The sequence below is a fragment of the Micromys minutus genome (assembly GCF_963924665.1).
Source record: "Micromys minutus genome assembly, chromosome: 26".
Lineage (NCBI taxonomy): Eukaryota > Metazoa > Chordata > Mammalia > Rodentia > Muridae > Micromys > Micromys minutus.
Window position 1 is genome coordinate 4171897 of NC_137961.1, and position 18569 is coordinate 4190465.

Genomic DNA, 18569 nt, shown 5'->3' on the forward strand with positions numbered 1-18569 from the left:
TTAAGTTTAATTATAAATAATAATTATAAATAATAAGTTTAATTATTTATAACAACTTTAAAAATGAAATAATTTCTAATGGAAGATAATGGGGGAATGAATGGATGTGAGTCTCACTTTACATGTGGGCAGAATATGAAAAGTTGGGATACGTAGTTCATACATTCAGACACTGGAAACATAGTTTATAATCCAGACACTGGAAGCAAACATAGTTCATAATCCAGACACTGGAAGCAAACATAGTTTATAATCCAGACACTGGAAGTAAACATAGTTCATACATCCAGACACTGGAAGCATAGTTTATAATCCAGACACTGGAAGTAAACATAGTTCACACATTCAGACACTGGAAGCAAACATAGTTCATAATCCAGACACTGGAAGCAAACATAGTTCATAATCCAGACACTGGAAGCAAACATAGTTCACACATCCAGACACTGGAAGCAAACATAGTTTATAATCCAGACACTGGAAGTAAACATAGTTCACACATCCAGACACTGGAAGCAAACAGGAATTCTATGCTCATATTAGATAAAATATATTCTGACATAAAAGCCATAAAAATTTTAAAAGGAACCAAGGGCCTATAATACATCATTTAGCACAGATTCAAAAATTTTAAAGCAACCAATATTATGTCTAAAGGGAGAAATTGGGTCCAATATGATAGTAATGAAAGACTTTAAAATCTGGTTTAAATTTATAGGCAATTCATCAATATAAAAATGATAAAAGATGGTATTAACTATTAGAAAGATCAGGAGGAGTTAAAAAAAATGCCTGTAGAGTATTCCACGCACCAGCTGCAGCAGATACACATTTCAGCAACATATGACGTATTCTCAAAATAAACCATATCTTACATCACAAACAGAATATCGAATCATCTTTAAAACTCTCTCTATATATAACATGAATGTTTTCTGACCACAATAAATTAGAAGTTCATGATAATATAGAAATCCACGAGGACTTTATAACAATGAGTCATTCAAGAAATTGGAAGAAAGCGTAGAAAAATTCTTTAAAATAAATGAAAATGTACCAGCATTTAATAAAAACCAATACTAATAGGGATGTTTATAGGAATTATTTCACATCTCAAGAAAATGGGGATGTTTGAAATAAACCATCTCTTTAGATATGTCAAGGACAGGAAAAGAAAGGGCAAGACAAAAACAGAAATTAGCAGACGGAAAGACAAGACTGAGAGAAAATAAAGGAGAGACTATAAGAATAGCACAAAATACCAATGGATACAAAAATCTTAGAAAAACAGTAAACCCAGCAATATTTTACCTGGCCCAGATTAGAGAAGACACAGAGCAGGAAGACAAAATGACAGACAGAAATGAGCTACTGTAACAAACATGACAGAAATACAATCGTGCATCAGAGCTTATAAACAACTATGTTCCAGTGAATGAGAAAAACCTCGAAGAAATGAACTCATAGCCAATAAAAATTAAACTATGAAGTAATAAAAAGCCTTGGCTAATACTGAGACACGAGACTGCACTGTATTAAAATTCCCCCCCCCCAAATCTCAATACTATACAATTTAATTAAATTCTATGAAGTTTTTAAGGGAAAGTTTATATGAATTCTTATCAAAGTATTCCGAAATAAGAAAGGAAAGTAATTCTAAACTCATTTTTTTGAGACACACTTGATATTCAGGCATGGATACAATGACCAAAATGAAAACCACAGAAGATTGTCTCTAATGAATTTTGGTGATTGATAAAATGCTAGAAAAATAATTGCAACAGAATCAAAGAACAATCACCCACCATAATCAAATAACATAAGTTCAGCATACAAGAATAAGATAAAAATCGAGTTTTGCTCAGGTCTTCCTATCTTCCTTGTGTCTCCCTGCTTTGTTTCTGTAGTTCTACAGGTATGAATTCTATACTAAACTCAGAAGTCTAAAGCTTCCAACTTAGGCTCCTCACATGAGGTGAGTAGTGCCTCTTAATGAAATATCAGCCAGGGCTTCCAAAATAACATAGGCTGTTACAACTGCTCTTGGTTGCCAGGGTACTAGGTAAGGCACTGTTACTGAAGACAATGCATCTTGTAGATGCAGGTCACAGATACCTGGAGCAGATCTGAAATCTTTCTGCCTTCTAGTCATTATTTAAAGTATATTTGTGTTAACTGTGTATATGTGACATATCCTGTTTTGTCTTCTGTTCTTGTCATACAAAAATAAAAGCCTACCCATGGATCTGTCCTTCATAAGTGAGCTTGGCTACTCCATGTCTCTTTCCATCTTTCTCCATACTCCCTCCATCCCTCCCGCCCTCCTTCCTTGAAAGCTCCTCTCTTAGTTACCCCTTTCACCCTCCCTACTCTTCTCTACTAAACAAAAAAAATCCTTTGCTTTATTGGAAGTTGGCATTTTAACCTAACTGGTTACTAAAACAAGTTGTGTTTAAATTATAAACGATTTCAAACTTCTGTTCTTTATCAATTTTAGGAAAAGCTGGTCAATCTACGGCTGGTCCCCTCTGTTCAAAGTGCAAACTCCCTAAATTATTACACCAAATGACCATCTTTGTTCTGTTCTTTTAACATCCCATTTCAGACCAATACAAGGAGAACTCATGACATAAACTATTTTATCAGGTCAAACCTTCAGAAGACGGATCATTAAAACCAAATGTGAATTTGTATTTGCTTATTTACTGATAAAGGATACGAGAAGTTCAGAGAATAATCCTCTGAGATTGAAAGGAAGGAAGACATCATCAACTGAAAAATAATTTGGAGTCATCAGATTAAATCAAGCAAGAAGAAGGAAGCCTCTGTTGATTCCCGGGATAGTGAATCAACCCTCAAGCACATGCAGGAACCCCCAAAGGGGCAGACATACCTTTGCTCCTCCAGTGCATGGCAACACTGTGGTGGAGATTTATTTTTTTAATGTGACAGAGTGGGTGACACAGAAAATATCCAAAGCTCACCAGTCACATTTTTTTTTTGCCTTATTTGGTAATTCGTTGAATAACTTCCCTGTATTCTCCCCACAAAAAACATTTTGTTTGACATCAACTTTGCCTGGGAGTCTACGAAAATTTCTTCAGCATGTTTATCGAGGGGAACATTTTCAAGTGTAATTCACTGCACTGTTTGGAAACTTAAGACTATAAAGACACTTTTTTATTCCCATACAATACATTGGGGCTGACCACGCAACTCTTGTGAGTGTGGCACAGGTCATGGTGTAAGCCTGTGAGCTGAGCCAGACCCTACAGAAAGATGGATTTCCATTGATGGTTTTTAACTTGAACTGATCTTGTTTGACAATTCAACGACCCACTATGCCATAAAGTTTCGACTCAGGATCAATGGCATCTTCCTGGAGGATGAGTTTGTACTGGCCTGAAGTGTAAAGGGCATATTAGCTCTGTCTCACCCGAGATGGCATGTTTCTTTCTCAGAACCTTTCCTTTTAGCTTCTTCCACATTTTGCTGTTTCTTCTAATGTCTCTTGAAATTGTTTAATGTTTCCCGGATCTGTCTTTAACAAAATGGGCATCAATTTAATGTCACTATTGAGTCTATAGCTTGATAGTTTAGTAGGAAAAACTCCCTAGTTAGAAGAGAATAAGGCCCAGAGCCGGGCATGAAGTTGCGAGGAAAAGAAAGTCCTGGGTCTTTTCCAGGTCCCTATACTCACTTCTTTGTGTTAAGCTCACATATGGTGAAGGTTTAAGAATCACTTCTTAGAAGGTGACACCTGACACTCGTCTTGCTCTCTTCATTCTGGCTTTGGGTGAATTGGGGTCATTCTTTGTTTTCTATGGAAATATCACAACGGTGTCGGTGTGTCTGGGCCACACAGGTGAGCATTCTAGGCATCCCTCCTATCACTGACGGGCAACACAGGTAATAACACAAAGGGCTTTTCAATGTTGCCCGCCTATCGCCTTAAGCTCTTTAGCATTACTGCATTCCTGTGAGTGGAATCTAATTCATTATCATGAGTGGTACAAAGGAGGAGAAAGGATTCCAGACGCGTACTGTCGAGACAAAGGGAAAACCCAGGCTTTCAGTGAATGTCTTATTCCAGCCTATGTTTGGACTTGCACCAAAGGTACCAGGGTTCAGGAATTCTAATGAATGTCTTTCCAAACAAGCCCTCAAAAGTTCCTACCCATCACTTACATGCACAAAATTCTATTAAAATTATACACTAGAGATAATGATCAACTAATGATCGACCTCGCTGGTTTCATTCTGTAAAATTATAGTGAATCTCTCTAGTTTTTCCAAGTAATGGTATTCTTTTTCTGTAATTTTATTCATTAATTATATGATGCCTTGTAAACCTAGTGTTTGAGGATGCTGGAAAAACATCTCCATAATGAAAATAAATCCTGTGGCCCATAATGTTTGTCACTATTTTGTCTTCTCAGTGTGTCCTAGAACCATTTCATATATGTTGGTTCATCCAGTCCTAACATACATTGTAGGCACACTCACTGATTAATTACTATTTTTTAAATTTGTAATTCAATAAATGCCTGTTGAACATCTACATTATTCAACTATAAAAAAAGTGCTGAGAAAGGCAAGACATGCTCATGACAAACTGAAGGGTAAAGAAAGTTCACTTTTAATAGAAGAAGTAGTTGACAATATGTGCTCAGAATAGTTTTATGATGACATTTCGTCTATGTGTATCCTAGCACTGGGCTCATACTGACTCTGCTACTCCTTAATTCTTTGTCCACTTTCTCCTGCACACTGCTCATCCTGACACCATCACCCCCTGCCTTATCTCCTCTAATGCACACTGCTTTCTTCTCTATAGATCTTTGCTTTTGCTTTTACAAATCTGAATCTCCACATGGGAACCAAAGCCTCTTTAACATTTGTCTTTATGTGTCTCAAGTCCCCTGTTAGTCAACCTCCTTAAAATCTCTTCCTCTGAGGGGCCAGTAGCCTGTAAGAGCCAGTGGGGACAGAAGACACCAGAGAAGCAGTGTTTTTCAGAAACAACGGGATGGCTGATGAACTCACAGAGCCGAGGCTGTATGCACAGTGCCTGCACCCATCCCAGCCCAAGAGGAGAACACGCATCTGAGCCTCGCCCTAATCAAGAAGACAGCTCCAACTGACAGTCACCCACAAAGGCAAAAGTCCTTTTTCCCAATGCACTCTCACTGGATATTCAAGCCAAACTTAAGGGCAGGCTCCATTCCTAGTAGAAGGCCAAAACAAAACTGACTATATGTAGGGTTTTTGCTTTTTTTTTTTTTTTTTTTTTTGCCTTGTTGTCTGGTGCCTGGTTTGCTTCTTTCCTTTTTTCTTTTTTTGGGGGGGCATATTATGGTGTCTGATTTTGTTTCTGAGGATTTTTATTTTGCTTTGTGTGTGTGTGTGTGTGTGTGTGTGTGTTTCCCGTTTTGTTAAAGTTTGGGGTTTTTTTTTTAAAACTTTATTTTAAAAAACAAAGATAAAAGTAAAAATTTTAAACATTTTTGCATAAATGTGTACAAGTACAATTGTGTCAGTGCTTGGCTTTTTTTTTTCTTTTTTTTTCTTTAAGGTTTGATACTCTGCATTAAGGTCTTACGAGTTACATGAGCAAAAAGTACATGAAAAACAGGATGTAAGCCAGAATTAGTCAACGTTTACTTGGTGTGTAAAAATTGAGCATAATGTTTTATTTTTGTTTGTTTTGTTTTGTACTCTTTTTTTCTTGAGCTTCACACAGTCTGTGAGTTGTTTCTGGGGCAGTCCGAGCCTCTGGGGTTAGCATCCCACTATCAGTGACTGCATATTATGTCTGTTCTTCTGTGACTGGGTTATCTCACTCAGGATGTTATTCTCTAGATGCAACCATTTTCTTAAGAATTTGGTTAATTGTTTCTGATGGCTGAGTAGTACTCCATTGTGTAAATGTACCACAATTTTTGTATCCATTCATCTACTGAAGGACATCTGGGTTCTTTCCAGCTTCTGGCTATTATAAATAGAGCTGCTATGAACATTGTGGTGCATGTATCTTTGTTGTATATTGGAGTGTCTCTGGGGTATATGCCCAGAAGTGGAATAACTGGATCTTCAGGTAGTACTATTTCCAATTTTCTGAGGAATCGCCAGACTGATTTCCAGAGTGGTTGTATCAGTTTGCAACCCAACCAACAGTGGAGAAGTGTTCCTCTTTCTCCGCAGCCTTTCCAGCATCTGCTGTCATCTGAGTTTTGGATCTTGGCCAATCTGACTGGTGTGAGGTAGAATCTCAGGGTTGTTTTGATTTGCATTTCCCTGATGGCTAAGGATGTCGAGCACTTCCTTAGATGTTTCTCAGCCATTCGATATTCCTCAAATGAGAAAGTTTTGTTTAGCTCTGTACCCCATTTTTTAATAGGGCTGTTTGATTCTCTGGTGTCTAGCTTTTTGAGTTCTTTGTATACCTTGGATATTAGGCCTCTATCTGATGTGGAGTTGGTAAAGATCTTTTCCCATTCTGTTGGCTGCCATTTTGTTTTCTTGACAATGTCTTTAGCCTTACAGAAACTTTGCAATCTCATTAAGTCCCATTTGTTAATCTTTAATTATTGTTGATTTTGCTCTGTTTTCTAAAGAAAGCAAGAAAAAGAATATGAAGTTGGGTGTTTGCAAAAGTGTGGAGGATCTTGGAAGATCTGGTAAAGAGAAAACTATGATCACAATATACTCTATGAAAACAATTTCTTTTCAATGTATATGTATATCTCACTTTTCATACAAGTTGTGATCAACGAAAAACAAGAAAAACATATCTCTTCTTCCCTCTGGATCTCTACCAGAATTCATGACTTACACATCTAATCTTACTTTAATTTTGAAACATTTTAAATATATTGGATTACACAAAACAATGGCATTACTTTTTACTGTTTCCTCTTCTTATCTATGATATAAAGTTTCCAGTGTGTATACTATTATATAGCCTTGTGAGTGGATTGTCTTTCTGCTTGAGGGCTTCTCTGACTTGGTAAAAAGCTTCAGGCAGGGTCCAGCAACTTGAATGAATTCATTAATGCAAGAATGAAGTGTGAAGCAAGGGTTAATTCAGTATGTATATAATATAATTAAATTGCATATAATATTATATATTTAATTATATTAAATATGATTACATATTTATATTAAATATAATTACTTTTATATTATATATTTATTTATTATATAATATATTTAATATTATATATATTCTCATGATAAAAATCTATCATTTCTTTTGTTTGACTTCCACAGACTCTCCAAAACAAAGAGAAAAATACAGCAAGTAGAAGATAGAATTCAGAGTAGGTAATAATTAGTTAACATTTCAGAGGGCACCTCTGAAAAATGTTTGAAATCTCAGTTTTAGAGGAAACATTATGCATCAGTTTGATACTTTAACCCTGCTTCCAGCTGGGAAGGCCCCAATAGGAGAGTCTGAAGCATGTGATTTAGAGGTTGTTTAGTTGCATGTCACTCCCCATCATTCAGTGATCTTCATGACCATAACAATCTTAGCACTTGTGCTAAAGGACACCCTCTGAAGGCCTGGTGTCTCTGTGGAGTGAATCACCCTTAAATTTTCTAAAATTCACATTTTTAAAAGAGATAGAGAAGGTGCAGTCAGCTCATGAGCTGCTTGTGTTATTGAGTGTGTGCTCTCTGGTTGAGTGACGTATTCCACTTTCCCAGCAGATGTTAAAACCATACTCACTTTCTACTGGACTCAGTTCTCATCTTCCTGGAACCACGTATGAAGGGGTGGAGGATATTCCATCCACAGGGCTCAAGCAGGAAAACTGAGAAGGAAAAGGAAGCCACAAAGAGCCCAGCTCCTTTCCAGGGCTGCAGAGTCCTCACCGCAGAACCGGAAAGTCTGCCAACATTGCAGATGTCACATACGTCATAAAGAAAACAGTTACTATACAGTCAACTGCCCAGACTGACCTCATGCAAGCCAGTATTTCCTACTCTTTTAAATCTCCCATTCTAGAAATTCTTCATGGACAGTAAATAGAAATTAGATCCTAAGACCCAATGGCTATGATTTAATCTGACATGTGACATACTGCAAGGACAGGACGCTGGGTGGACATCAAGAAAAGGCAAGGACTGTTCTGTTACTAAGACTGCAGCAGACCTATTCTGTTGGGAAGTATTCTGGAGCCAGTTATTCTTATGACTATATTCAACATCTGCCTGGCAATGACAGGCCATTTTTGTTATGGAACTTGACAAGTGAGGTCCAGTCCTCCCTCCACCTTGATCACTTTTCCTTTCTCACTGCTTTTATGTTTTCTAGTATCCCCAGGTCTTGTAAAACTGGCCTAGCCACGAGACTGTAGCAGGAGGGTCTGCGAGTTAGATTAAAGCCTTCCTACTTGCAACAGATAATTTTACAGAGGTATCGACTCAGCTTTTAGCCGTCTTCACTTTTCTACCTTCCAATAACCTCAACTTGTTAATAACCACAGTGGCACATGGCTCATGGAGTGCTGTGGTCTCTTCACACACGACATATTGGAGCCATTTAAGTCATTTTCCTTTCTGGGTATAAAAAGCTCAACATAAACCTAAGAATAGAAGTTGTCCTCTCTCTCTCTCTCTCTCTCTCTCTCTCTCTCTCTCTCTCTCTCTCTCTCTCTCTCTCTCTCTCTCTCTCTCTCTTACTCTCCCTCTCTCTCTCCCTCTCCCTATCTCTCCTCCTCTCTCTCCCTCACTCCCTTTTTCTCTCCCTCTCTCCCCCTCTCTCTCCTCCTCTCTCTCTCTTTCTCCCCCTCTCTCCCTCTCCATAGATTATAGACTCTGTCTCTCCATATACCGTAAACCTTACTACCCACTGCACTCAGAAATAGTTTAGTTTTAATATTCATTTTAAATGTTTTTTTAGTCAAACCTCACTAAAATGATGCATAGCATAATAATTCTATCATAAGTTAAAGTACAACAGCACACATCTATCCGAACATTCCCATGGAGAAACACACTTTCCTCATGACTACTCTCTAACTAGAATGGACAGTCTTTGCTGTGGAAACCAAAGTTGCATCATTTGCAAATTCCAACTGACTTCTCTAAAACTTCTCTAATGTTTTTAAGATACTTTGATTCTAAACTTACAGTTTTCTCTTTCATTCACAACTTGGTAATATTGCACACACACACACACATACACACACACACAGAGGCAGGGAATAAGTGGGGAGGGAGGGAGGGAGGGAAGGAGGGAGAGAGAGAGAGAGAGAGAGAGAGAGAGAGGGAGGGAGGGAGGGAGGGAGGGAGGGAGAGAGAGAGAGAGAGAGAGAGAGAGAGAGAGAGAGAGAGAGAGAGAGAGAATGTTTAGTGTGTGAAGTTTCAATGTCAATATTTTCAAAAATGACCTCATTATCTCTTTAAAACTTAATATTTAATTTCAAAAATGTTGTTTTTTTCATTTCCCACACAGTCTACCAGCTAAGCCAATGCTTAATTATACAGTGTAAGTAATAGTAGATTAGAAATCAAATACAAATAGTTTTGACAAGCTTGCAATTTATGATTTTTATTGACGTTCATGGGCTGAGTGCATGACTCTGTGGTAGACTGTCTAGCATGTCCTGGGACTTGTGTTTGATCTCTTTCACAAGAAAGAAAGAAAGAAAGAAAGAAAGAAAGAAAGAAAGAAAGAAAGAAAGAAAGAAAGGAATGGAGGAAGGAAGGTTTCAGAGTGACTCGCTTGTCGTGACTGTTCCCTGTATTTTAAGATATCTGTCAGAATCATGAATTAAGTTCATTATATTTTCCTATCTAATTGGTGAGTCTGATGAATGGAGATGTCTATTCGTTTAGGTAACATGAAGCGATGACACGGGAAGACCACAGCAAGCTGGTCTGTAACGTTCAACAAAGTTTCCACAGTAGATTAAGTTCGGGTTGGATAGGTCCCATTGTTGAAGAACTGTGGACTACAGCTAGTCCTGAGTTTTATAGTACAGAGCTATAGGAATCTCTAGCCAGATGATGCTGGGCGAGGTTAGACTGTTCATGTCCTCATCTCTGGATGATGCTCACTGCTTATTCTACGGTTACTCTTGGAACATGCACACAGAAGAGGGGTGTGGACTCTCTAGAGAATAGTTCTGTAAGTAGGTTTTGCAGAATACACTAGGATTTACTACTGGGATGGACCAGGCATCCTCACACCGGATATAACAAGTTGCACTGACTGAACCTGACTCAGAGAGTTGCTCCAGGGAAGCGGCAGGAGATGACGGTCATTTGATGGATCTACTGCAGTCCTCATGCAGAGTCTTCATTCTGCCTCTCACTGTCAGGACACTTTGATTTATTTACTGTATTCCTATAGAGCTTGGTTTTCTCCTTTATAATGCTTAGTGTTTGTGAGAATGAAGTTTATTTTCAGCATAGCACTTGAGAACTGAGGAAAATGCTCAATACTGATCCATCACCAAACTGAGGGCAACTAACATTTAAGTATTCTTGGTTCAGAAATAGCATACCTAGATATTCTCATACATTCTTATAGATCCTAAAATGCACACAACCTTCCCATGTTTTGTTTAATGCCAATCCCTGGCTCTAAGCCAAGGAGACATCAGTAGGCAGTCTACAAGAAATGAGACACTTAGATCAGCCAATTCCCCTTGCAATCTGAAACTGCATTTTAGGCTTGTCCATGTTTGTTTCACTCCGGGGTCAGCGCCACAGTAATTCTTTTGGGTACCTAGTGGAAAAGGTTAAAATTTACATGTTACTGTAAATATCATTAAGTAAATATCATACTCACAATTTGTATTCCCAGCTACTGATTACATAATTGGGCTAGATTAGGAATAGTAGGAGCTAGCATCCACTGTGGCCCCAGAAAATAAGCATTATCTTCAGTAGCATGCTGTTCTTTCACTGCCTAAGTCGATGTGGTTGTCCTGCTCAGAACCTGCCCGGCACTTCTTTGCTCATGGAAATAACACCCCTGGAGGCTTGTGGTCTGAAACATCCGAGACATATCTGACTTCAGTACTTTCTCCTTTCGTCAAATGCGATTTAAACATACGAACCACAAGATTATAAATGCAAACTCTAAAGAGGGATGAATGTGGACATTTCAAAAAGGCAGGTAAAAATTTAATTCTTCATGGTAACTTCAGATGAGGACTTTGCAAGAATAAAAATTTGAGGCTAAGCTGTGGTGGTGCACACCTTAAATGTCAGCATTTGGGAGGCAGTGGCAAAAAAATGCAGAACAGAAATCTTGTTTGAATAGTCCTGGAATAAGGACAAAGGCTTATGGGATTGTTTGCTGAGTTCCATGAATTCTCCTGTACAGTTGTTAGGGGTCTGATAGTATTTAACAGTCCAAAACTGTGTAAAAATATTTGTGTGCAAAGTCTCTTTTGAGACTTGGATAACCTTTTACCTGTGAGCCTTTATAACACCAAAAAAAAAAAAAAAAAAAAAAAAAAAAAAGACAGTTATAGGTTGGTGAAATGCTCAGTAGGTAGAGGCACTTACTTTTAAACCTGATGATCTGAGTTCAATATCTAGAATTTATACTATAGAATAAAACAACCAAATCCCACTGAGTTGTCCTTATACTTCTCTCTACCCATGTGTTGTGACAAATGCAGTACACTGGCACACACACACACACACACACACACAAACACACACACACACACATACACATACACACACATACATACACAAACAAACACATACACACAAACATACACACACACACACACACAAACACACACACACACACACACACAAACACATACACACACATACACACACACACATACACACACATACACACACACACAAACACATACACACATACACATACACACACATACACACACAAACAAACACATACACACAAACATACACACACACACAGACACATACACACACATATCTAAAAGCAGAACAAAACCAAATTACATGTTTCCAACATAAAACGGTGCAAAGTAAGAATTTTCATTCTAAAAAAAAAGGAATGGGGTCATAGCATCAAAAAAAAATCTAAACAAAGAAAAGCTGAACCACCATGGAAAACACCATGTACCACCGCCATGCCAGGAACCTGCATCTCAGGATGAAATAATCATCAGTCTGGAATCCAACTGGCTGGAGTTGACCTACCCTTGTTCTGAAGAACCATTGCCTTCCTCGGGCCATGTTTATTCCATGTCTGTAGCTCTCCTTGGTGAAAAATATTCTGTGGTCTTGGTACCTGCAACACCCTGGGTATGTATTGTCCCTGAGATTGCCTTGATGAATTTACGCAATGGCTTTTCTTGACCTCCCAGACTCACCAATCCTGCCACACATTTCCTGCCCTCAACAGCGTACTCCAACTTTGGCTTAAGCTTTCGTGACCCTTTCATTGTTGCATGTATCATATCATAAAATGACTGCTCTTATTTCTTTAAGGGTTATGGTTCTGTTTAGATGGTTTATTTGATTTAACTTTGGTACCTGGTATCTGTTATCCACTTCATCCAAATTTTCCAGTTTTGTTGAGTATAGGCTTTTGTAGTGGATTTGATGATTTTTTTGGATTTCCTCAGTTTCTGTTGTTTTATCTCCCTTTTCATTTCTAATTTTGTTAATTTGAATACTGTCTCTGTGCCCTTTGGTTGATCTGACTAAAGGTTTATCTATCTTTTTGATTTCCTCAAAGAACCAGCTCCTAGGTTTTGTTGATTCTTTGTAAAGTTCTTTTTGTTTCTAATTGGTTGTCTTCAGCTCTGAATTTATTTCCTGCCATCTTCTCCTCTTGGGTGTATCTGCTTCTTTTTGCTCTAGAGCTTTCAGGTGTGCTGTTAGCCTGTTAGTGTTGCTTCTCCAGTTTTTGTTTTGCTTTGTTTATTGACACTCCGTGCTATGAGCTTTCCTCTTAGCACTGCTTTCTTTTTGTCCCATAAGTTTGGGTACATTGTGCCTTCATTTTTTATTTAATTCTCAAAAGTGTTTAATTTCTTTATATCTTCCTTGACCAAGATATCATTGAGTAGAGTGTTGTTCAGCTTCCATGTGTATGTGGGTTTTCTGTTGTCATTGTTGTCAGTGAAGGCCAGCCTTAGTCCATGGTGAGCTGATAGGATGATTTCAATCTTCTTGTATCCGTTGAGGCCTGTTTTGTGAACAATTAAATAATAAATTTTGGAGAAGGTACCATGAGAAGAAGTTTTTTTTTTTTTTTTTGGTTTTGTTTTAGGATGAAATGTTTATAGATATCTGTTAAATTCATTTGGTTTATAATTTCTGTGAGTTTCACTATACTTCTCTTTAGCTTCTTTCCATGATCTGTCTATTGATGAGAGTAGGGTGTTGAAGTCTCCCACTAGTATTGTGTGTGGTGCAATATATGCTTTGAGCTTTAATAAAGTTTCTTTATGAATGTATATGCCCAAGTATTTGGAGCATAGATATTCAGAATTGAGAGTTCATTGTGGTAGTTTTTTCCTTTGATGGGTATTGAGTGTCCTTCCTTATCTTTTTTTATTGAAAACATTTGGTTGAACATTGATTTTATTTGATATTAGAGTGGCTACTCCAGCTTGTATCTTGGGACCATTTGCTTGGAAAAATTTATTTCCAATCTTTTTCCTTGAGGTAGTGTCTGTCTTTGTAACTGAGGTGTTTTTCTTCTATGCAGCAAAATACTGGGTCTTGTTTACGTATCCAGTCTTTTTATTGGGGAATTGAGTCCATTGATGTTTAGAGATATTAAGGAATAGTGATTGTTATTTCCTGTTATTTTTTGTTGTAGTGATGGAATTGTGCTTGTGTGGCTATCTTCTTGCTTTTTCTAGGGTGTAGTTTCTCCCCTTGTGTTGGAGTTTGCCATCTATTATCATTTGTTGGGCTGGACTGTGGAAAGATATTGTATAAATTTAGAATTGTCGTGGAATATCTTGGTTTCTCCATGTAGTATAATTGAGAGTTTAGCTGAATATAATACCCCGGGCTGGCATTTGTGTTCTCTTAAGGTCTGTATGATGTCTGCCCAGGCTCTTTAGCTTTCATAGTCTCTGTTGAGAAGTCTGGTGCAATCCTGATCACTCTGCCTTTATGTTACTTTACCTTTTTCCCTTACTGCCTTTAAACTTCTTTGTTTTGTGCATTTGGTGTTTTGACTATTATGTGATTGGAGGATACTTTTTTTTTCTGGTCTAACCTACTTGAAATTGTGTAGGCTTCTTGTATGTTTATAGGCATCTTTTTCTTTAGGTTAGGGGAGTTTTCTATTGTAGTTTTGTTGAAGATATTTTCTGGCCCTTTAAGGTGGGAATCTTTGCTCTCTTCTATACCTATTTTCTTAGATTTAGTCATTCATTTTGTTCTGGATTAAGAGATTTTTGCATTTTGCATTTTTTTTTTTTTTTTTTTTTTTTTTTTTTTTTTTTTACTATTGTGTCAATGTTTTCTATGGTATCTTCTGCCCTGAGATTCTCTCTTCTATCTCCTGTATCCTGTTGGTAATGCTTACGTCTATAATTCCTGATCTCTTCCCTAGGTTTTTATCTCCAAGGTTGTCTGTCTTTGTGATATCTTTATTGTTTTTATTTTCATTTTTAGGTCCTGGGTTGTTTTGTTCAATTTCTTCACCTTTTTGATTGTGTTTTCCTGTAATTCTTTAAGGAAATTTTGTGTTTCCTCTTTAAGGGTTCCTACTTGTTTACCCATGTTTTCCTGTACATCTTTAAGGGAGTTATTTATGTCCTTTAAAAAATCTTCTATTATCATTATGACATGTTATTTTAAATACAAATTGTGATTTTTCAGTGTGTTGGGTTGTCCAGGATGTGCTTTGGAGGGAGAACTGGGTTCTGATGATGCCAAGTAGCCTTGGTTTCTGATGCTTAGGTTCTGGTGCTTGCCTCTAGTTTTCTGGTTGTCTCTGGTGTTAGTTGGTCTTTCTGTCTCTGACTGGACCATCTCCCTCCTGTGGGCCTGTGAGCCTCCTGGGAGACCAAATCTCTCCAGGCAGGATTTGGATACAGAGAGGGCTATGGGACAGCCTTAGCTCTGGGAACAGATGGGGAGAGAAAGGGTCTTGTCTCAGGGTGCTCTGTGGCTCTTGTGCCCTGTATGCTCCTGGTGGGTCCCTGTTTGGACAGTTATTAGAGTGAATGTGGGGTTTTGCTTGTGGGCTGAGGAGTGAGCACACTCCTGGGAGACCAGCTCTCTCTGGGCAGGATTTGGGTATGGAAGACTGTGGGACTGCCTTAGCTCCGGGTACAGATGGAGACCCAAGTTCATAATCTTTCACATGTTCTGTCACCACCTCAGGTGTTACAGGTAGCAGACTTTATCCAAAATGCTAGGCTGTCTTGAAATTTACTCCATTAAACAACTCAGTGTTTAATAAGGAAATCAGCCTCATTTGATTCTTAGACCATGGATGTAAAGTAGCCAGAGCCTTCACCAGAATACATCAAGAATGACTGTTAGCCCAATACACAACAGATTCTAGTCTCTCCAGGAAATCTCATCAGCTGGGTCTTCATTGATCACATTTCTATTTCTGTTCTAGTTCTCCCAATTCCCTCCAGAATGCCACATTTGGCTCTGGTTATAGTATTCAAGGACTCTTCAAGTTAAAGTTCCAAATTCTTGCACTTTTCTCCTACCACAAAGACTTAATAATCTCGTGGTCAGATTTATCACAAAGATAAAGATAAAGTGAGCAAAGGCCTCTCTTCTTTGACCTTATTTATGTATTAGTTACATATTTTGCTCTTCTGGTAATGTGTCTGAGAAAAGCTACTTAAAAAATGAAACTTATTTTGGCACATTGTTTTGGGGAACAGTCCATTAACACCAGGAAGATTGCAGGAACCTGGGGTCATGCTGAAGTCAGGAACAAGAGAGGGATGAATGCTGACACTGTACTTACTTTCTCCTTTTCAGCCAGTGTAGGATGGTAGCCCGTGGAATGGTGTTGACTACATTTAGCATTAGTCTTTCCTCCTCAATTAATATAATCTTAAATTTCCCTCACAGACATGCCCAGAACTTTTAGTTCTAGGTAATTCAACATGAGGTCAAGCTAGCAAATAATATTAACTACTACAGTTGGTAAAGAAATAGTGAAAAATGTAATAAATTAAATATATAATAAACAAATTAAATAGTATAAAAACTGGAGCATGTAGTTTTAGCTTAAGTCAATAAGGAAAGGCTTAGATAGTTATTAATTTATAGAAATAAGAATATGTAACATGTAATGTTTATCATATATGCTATAAGTTAAACATACATTTCATTTATAAAAGTGTCAATTTTACCTTCATAATAGAACACATATATCATTTTGTTATTTTTAGGATCTATAAAGTTAGCTCGGTTAATAAGACCACTTCTTGGTCTTCCAATGGACTCCAGTTCAGTTTCCAGCACGTATCAAGTGGCTCACAATTGCCTGTGACTCTAAGCACTCGCACACCCTCTTACACACCTCTCATCAACCCACACACATTTGCCATAAAGTCACCCAAATGTGTATGCATATACATAAATCAAAACAAAATCTTAAAAATTTATTGTTTCGATTTTAATCGCCATTGAAGATAAATGATTATTCTCAGCTCACTTTGTAATACGTAGAAAATAATACAAGGAATTCTATACTTAATCATTCAATCGGTTCAGCTTCTAAAACAACCCTAAACCTATCATGGCTTTTCCTTGCACATCAAATTAATTTAAAGCTCTGTAGCATGACTTTCTAGAGGTTTTCCGTACTGTATTCTTTCTTGCACATAATGCAGACATTAGTTATGCTGAGGAAAATTCCATTCTGAAGTGTGTTCTGTATGTTCACAATATGTCTCTCTGTCCTTAAGATTTCTTAACTTTTATATGCATAAGACAGTATTATAAAACTGTTCTATTATCTTATAAATGCCAGCTATTACTACAGATGCAAATGTCTGAGGATGCTGATGACTTTGAGAAGTTAAAGGCTGAATGGAATTAAGGTTCAAGATCCCTTACAATAAAGGAAATGGAAAGATAGTGGGTCCTGTTACATAATTTTATTTTGTTTAATTTTTTTTGTCTTTCAGGTATTTCTTCTTAATTCAAGGCTTCTATTGGAGCTTCTCACTCCTCAGTAACTCAAAAGTGCTTGAACTTTCCTTCTGGCTAACTTGGCAAAATATTAATCTTACATCTCTCAACCAAAACCAAAATTACCACTTTCAGGATACCCTGTATGTTAATACTTCATGGATTTCAAAACCAATGACTTTTCTTCATGCAGCTCTTCTCCCACCCTTAAACAGAACGTTTGAACACAGACACCGTGTGGTTGGTTGGAGTGGCTCTCTGTGTTATCACATTAACGCTCTTTAAAATCCCATTAAATGGGGATGGCAAAGATAGGGTTTTACTAGCTTCAGTCCAAGACTGGAAACATGTAAGAGTGTCAGCGATTATTTCGAGCCAAAAGGCTTTAAGTGATATTACTGAATGTGCTTCATATAAAATGAATGCGTCCTTAGGAGCAGAGTCCAAAGTCCCACAATCTTCTTGAATATATTTGGCTCTGACAGTACAAGAATATCTAAGAAAGCCTGGAAAGACTCTGGAGAGCATCTGAAATCTGAAGCATTAGGGGTTCAGAGACAGGTAGATGCCGGAAGAGGTGACCCTGGAAAGCTGATTGTCACGAGGTATCTCCTTCAGTACTGAAGATATTTAAAGAATCCAGAATGCTGAAGACAAGACTTGTGCGTACACATGTGTGTGCCTGTGTGTGTGTGTGTGTGTGTGTGTGTGTGTGTGTGTGTGTATGTAGATTGTTAGTGATTTAGTATGAAGAAAACACAATCCGAAACAAAAACAAAAGTCAGGGACAACAGGAGGAGTTTGGTAAGGGAAATCAACTTCTCGAGGTTGCTTAGGATGTCCCTGTCTCCCTGTCCAGAGCCCACATTTCTCAGGGCAGTGTTAAAATGATCTTGCCATCGCTGCGGTGATTATCATTCATCTTCTGATTTCAGAGCATCCTGGATCCAGCAGGGTTTTCCGTTATAGAAAATGTATCTAAAGCTGGGCAGGGGGCACACAGCTGCAATCTCAGTGCTTCTGAAGCAGGACAACAGGATCACAAATTCCAGCGACTTTGTAATGAAAGACAAAGGAGTAACAGAACAAAATGCCATGGCGTGTTTTGGTGTTCTAAGGTGTTTCCCTTTAACAGCAAATCTGGAGCCATAGAGGCCTGTGAGAAGGTACCAAGGCCAAAGTCCTGGGTGCTCAAGTCAATGAGCTGAGTCTGGTGCCCAGAATCCATGGGAAGGAAATAGCTGACCCAAACCCCAGAACATTGAAATGAGCCATTAACATAGACCAGTTTGTTGAGTGCCTTCATGACATATCCAAAGCCCTGGGTTCCATCCGCAGCACACATAAAACAGGTTGTCTTATAACCCCAACTACTTAGAAGTAGGAAGATTAGAAGTTCAAGTTCATCCTGGGCTATATAAACCTATGTCAAAAATTTTTAAGAGCTAGAGAGATTACTTCATAGT